The sequence below is a fragment of the Urtica dioica genome, chromosome 2 (genome assembly GCF_054948205.1).
Source record: "Urtica dioica subsp. dioica isolate 48M chromosome 2, U.dioica_male_clone48M_v1_H2, whole genome shotgun sequence".
NCBI classification, from domain to species: domain Eukaryota; kingdom Viridiplantae; phylum Streptophyta; class Magnoliopsida; order Rosales; family Urticaceae; genus Urtica; species Urtica dioica.
The window spans coordinates 27,970,816-27,976,592 of record NC_142757.1 but is presented as its reverse complement, the minus strand read 5'-3'; the positions used below and the strand labels follow the sequence as shown (position 1 = coordinate 27,976,592).

At 39.2% G+C, this 5,777-nt stretch overlaps 1 pseudogene; it reads right to left on the bottom strand.

Annotated features, from left to right (window-relative positions):
• Positions 1-2,262: 2,262 nt before the first annotated feature.
• LOC149404249 (secreted RxLR effector protein 161 pseudogene) lies at positions 2,263-3,048 on the bottom strand (annotated as a pseudogene).
• Between the last annotated feature and the right edge of the window lie 2,729 nt (positions 3,049-5,777).

Here is a 5,777-nt window from a genome sequence, read left to right as displayed (position 1 = left end):
AATGCCATTACATAGCTTACGCAGAGTTCGGACTCACTATGTGATTCCGAACAGGACCTATTGGTGAAGTACTAAGTTGTGAAGATGTCATTGTCGGGGATGATTCCCCCATATAACCATATAAATGCGGAAAAGTAATTAATTACGCTAATCATGAGCTAATTAATTCAATGATTATATGACAAGATCTAGATTTACGTTAATTAAATATTATAAGAGAGCATATAAGTCAAACAACCGAAACAAGAGTAAACAATTACTTACATTGATTTTCGGTTCACGAACTGAAAGCTTTCATAATCCGTCTTCGTCTTGAACGTACAAGCCTCCACACGATCAAATAAGGGACTCTACTTCAAGGACTCGATGTGATGACACCTTAGTCTTCGGAAACGTAATCTCCGAGACGAATAAGAAAGATGAGTGGGCACATTCTTTATCTCACTAGATCACGAAACTAGGTGTTTCGAGATCTCTCTCTTATTTTACTAAGAATGGAAACGAATTTCCGAGGGGAAGAGAAGCAGAAGTGCACGGCCAAGGGAAGGCTAGGTTGCACGAAATTTCTCTAAAAAATTGCTTCAAATAATTGCTTATTTTTGCCTTCTCATGAACCCCTATTTATAGTAGTAAAAGGAGATATTCATGGAATCTTCCAGAAATATTTTATTTCCTTTTATTGTGTTCACACTAGAGGATTTAATATAGGCCCTTGGATCTCATCTAGTGAATCCTACTTTTTCTCTCATCCATCAGATCAATATCTATGGGATATTATTCTTTTATTTAAATAGAGAATAATTTATTTAGTGAGATAATAAAGGAGAATATATTATTCTCCTAAATATTCTCCTAAATACTTTCCTTTAAATAAGGAGAAAAATATAGGACAATATCTTATATTTCTCTCTCTCCTTTATTTAAACAACTAAAGAGAAAATATTGGTAAATACCAATATTGAAAAAATCGGATTTGGAGGCACACGGCCAAGGGGATTTGCGCAAGTCCTTATGCCGAAATTCCCAATTCGATTTTTCCATGTGTGCAAGGCCCAATTGCTTAAAACCCTATTAATCATTTATTTACTTGGTCCAACAACAAACAAATAATAAATAATTGTTTATTTACTTGATCAAACAATAAATAAACAATTCTACCATAAATATTTATTTAATTCTGCGAATACCCGTTTTCCAGAATTAATGCTGTCAATCACAATTACAGCAAGTGAGATTAATAATGATAAACAATATTATACGAAAGTTCTTATCCGCCTTTATCAGAGCCGAATCGGGGAGTATGGACCTAGTAATAGGAGCTTAACAAATCCGATGAAAAAGACGAAATAGTCCTTTCTCTTTTGTCCATCGATTCGTCTAATCTTGGTCAAATACTCCACCTTGTAAGCCAAGACTGAACTCTCCTTTATACTATAATTATATTTACTCATCGTGACGAGTGTCCACTGATATAGTCAGTTCGTGATCAAGATCCTTCAGGTTCAACCCGTGTCAAGAGAAGTCAATTTTTCCGTTATACTTCTCTTGATACATATCAGCCCTAAGCATTGTTGCTTCCCCAGCGAAAGATTCTTTCGAACGTTACTTACTTCGAAAGTGCACGCAATCTATCGGTTTTGGAATCAACCCTTAGGTGAGAGAACATTAACCTTCTTTCAGGAAGGCTGGATTCCGTATCTGTAAATCATTTCCCACTCGAATTATGCTCTGAGAAAACTCCCAAGACATAAGCTGTGATTAGCATGAAGAGCCTTTTAGCGAATGCGTCAAAGAGCTCAGTAACATAACCCAGTGTCCATGATCACTTCAGGATTTAGATCAAGTCTCACCGTGACCATCAAAGTGGCCTCGGTTAGTGTGTCGTAACGGTCCTTAAACGACACATCTACACCAAGACCTGTCTAGGTCGTATACTTACCACAAGTGTAGAATGCTCCCACATAGTGATCAGCCTTACCTATGTGTTCCACATATATGACTTTAGATATAGTTTTCCAGGCGTATATCAGTCATCGACCATGTTTTAGCACACCGCCCGAACCCAGGTGCCCAGCACGTGACTCAGTTAGATACGGAGGCTATGGAATAATGAATGTTTTAATAAATCTCATTAAATAAGAAATAACGCTTTCAATTCAAATAGATAATAAATGTCAAACTTTATTTTATTAATAATTTCAACGAGAATTTACATAAGTATCTTCTCGTGGGCAAGAATTCCTAACAATCTCCCACTTTGACCTAGAGAAGATATGGCATGTATCCAAGGCCCATTCCTTCCACGTGTTTCATGAACACATGTTCAGATAGTCCCTTTGTCATTGGATCCGCAATGTTGTCCAACGTCGAGATTTTCATGACTGCCACGTCTCCTCTTCGAACTATTTCTCTTATAAGGTGGTATTTTCGTTCTATATGCTTTCCTCTCTTATGGCTGCGAGGTTCCTTTGAGTTTGCGATGGCTCCAGTGTTATCACAGTGGAGTTGCACATGCTCGTTCATTTTAGGAACTACCTCCAGTTCGGCTAAGAAATTCTTAAGCCAAACAGCCTCTTTGGCTGCCTCGGAAGCTGCAATATATTCAGATTCCATAGTAGAGTCTGCGATACTAGATTGCTTAATGCTTCTCCAGACAATCGCTCCTCCATTGAGAGTGAACACTGATCCAGACGTTGACTTCAACATGTCACGATCTGCCTGAAAATCAGAGTCAGTGTATCCTTGTATCACCAAGTCATTACTTGTGTATACTAGCATCATGTCTCTAGTTCTCTTAAGATACTTTAGGATATACTTAACAGCTATCCAATGTTCTTGACCAGGGTTTGATTGGTATCTACTAACAACTCCCACTGCATAGCATATGTCGGGTGTAGTACACAACATGGCATACATCAGACTCCCAACTGCTGAGGCATATGGAACTCGACTCATATCCTCCACTTCTTGTGGTGTCTTAGGACACTGCTCTTTCGACAAGAACTTTCCTGAACGAATTGGCAACAACACCCCATGGGGATTTTGCATCGAGAAGCGAGAAAGTACCTTATCTATATAAGTACCTTGAGACAGAGCTAGTAGTTTGTTCTTCCTATCACGAATGATTTGGATTCCTAGAACAAAGGCAGCATTCCCCAAATCCTTCATTTGGAATTGCTTTGCCAGCCACTCCTTTATGTCAGACATTACTTTAATATTGCTTCCTATAAGGAGGATATCGTCTACATAAAGGATTAAGAAAACAACTACTTTCTTCGAGTACTTGTAAACACAAGGCTCAGAAAGGTTTTGTTCGAAACCATAGGTCTTGATCACCTCATCAAACCTTTGTTTCCAGGATCTAGACGCTTGCTTAAGTCCATAAATGGACTTCAATAATTTGCAAACCTTGTGCTCTTGACCCATTTCTATGAATCCGTCTGGTTGAGCCATATAGATTTCTTCTTCCAGATAGCCATTCAAGAATGCCGTCTTTACGTCCATTTGCCAAATCTCATAATCGTAATGAGCGGCAATGGCTAGAAGAATTCTGATGGATTTAAACATGGCTACAGGAGAGAAGGTTTCGTCGTAGTCGATTCCTTCTCTTTGGGTAAAACCCTTAGCCACAAGTCTAGCCTTAAAGGTTTCAACTTGTCCATCAGCTCCTTTCTTCCTCTTATAGATCCACTTGCACCCAATCGGTCTAATTTGTTCGGGTGCATCTACAAGAGTCCAGACTGAGTTCGAGTGCATAGACTCTATCTCTAGATTCATGGCTTCTAGCCATTTTTCTTTTGTCCAAGTCGACCATGGCGTCTTTAAATGACACGGGGTCATCGTCGTTCGCATCCAAGGCAACGACGTTTTCTTCAAAACCAAGATATCGGTCGGGCTCTCTAGAGACCCTCCCACTACGACGAGGCAGTGTAGCACTTGGACCAACGTTTGTGTTTTCTTCTTCATCTCCCACTCTCACAACAATTTTAGGTGGAGATGGATCCCCTTGGACGTTAGTCTTCGGGGTTGGTCTAACAGTTTCCGTGAGTATAATTGTACTTCGAGGCTTATGATTTTTAACATAATCATCTTCAAGAAAAGTAGCATGAGTTGAAACGAATGTTTTCCTATCAATAGGATCATAAAATATACCTCCTTTTGTCCCTTCTGGATAACCAACAAAGAAACAAACGTTTGTTCTTGGTTCCAGCTTGCTCGATTTCTTTTTCAAGACATGAGCGGGACAACCCCAAATACGAAAGTGACGCAAACCTTCAGATGCTCCATTCCATAGTACTTTGGGTGTTTCAGATACAGATTTTGACGGAACTTGATTTAAGATATCCATGGCAGTCTTTAATGCATAACCCCAGAAAGATGTTGAAAGTGAAGAGTAGCTAATCATGGATCTTACCATGTCTAATAAAGTTCTATTTCTCCTTTCAGCAACCCCATTTTGTTGAGGGTTACCAGGAGCCGATAATTGCGACTCAATCCCATGCTCAAGCAAGTAATCGGTGAACTCATTGTCTAAAAACTCGCCTCCCCGATCCGATCGAAAGGTCTTAATAGTCTTACCCAATTGGTTTTCAACACAAGCACGAAATTCTTTGAACTTACTAAAAGTTTCAGATTTTCGTTGCATTAGGTAAATGAAACCATATCTAGAATATTCGTCAGTAAATGTGACGAAGTATTCATAACCGCCTCTCGCAGCCTCACTCATTGGTCCACAGACGTCAGAGTGAACAAGTTGCAGAGGTTCGCTGGCTCTTAATCCTTTTCCAGCAAAAGATCGCTTGGTCATTTTTCCTTCAATACAGGATTCACACACAGGCAGAGTTCCCACTTGAAGGTGTTTCAACGGCCCAAGCCTTGAAAGCCTCTCTAGCCTCTTTATATTTATATGACCAAGTCTTAAGTGCCATAAATAGGTTTGTTCATCACTAGACAGTTTAATTTTCTTATTAGATGTGGGTTTAGCTACTTTAAACGTTTCAGCATTAAATGAACATTTATTTTTAGGAGTTAATACATATAAACCATTATATAATAAGGCATCACATATTAATCTTCCATCTAAAGAAACACTCATAGTTTTCTCATTCACAGATGAAGAAAATTTTTGTTTAAGTAATTCAGAAACTAAAATTAGGTTTCTACAGAACCCATGAATAAAATAAACTGAATCTAATATCAAATATTTATTTCCAAATCGGAGTCGAACTATTCCTAAAGCTTTAGCCGTGACGGACTCTCCGTTCCCCACTCTAAGCTGTAGTTCGTCTCCCCTCAGTTCCTCCCACGAGTCAAACACCTGTAAGGTTGTACAAACATGATTAGTTGTCCCCGAATCAATTATCCAGGACGAGAGAGAATCTCCAGCATATAATGCTTCTAATACATGTAAGTGAGTGAACTGTACATTACCTTCACACGACTCAGGGCTGATGTCATCATCATCAGGAATCCCTATAAGTGATGGCCTTTCCATTACGAGAACATTCTTTAATGGTAAATCTTCTGGTGAAGGTGGACAAGGCTGTGGTGCCAAACTCGGTTGCACCTGATGGTAAGCATACTCTACCAAACCATCACGCCAAGAAAGAACTTCGCTTTGAAACTTCGTCATTTTATAATCCGGGCCAAAACCACGAAAGTAAATGACAAAATCGGCGTATTCCTCGGTGAGTGAATTCAGAATGAGTTCAACCCGAGTTGCCTCATCAATCTTTGTGCCCCGAAAGGCAGCTAGGTTCATCCAATCCGACATGTTT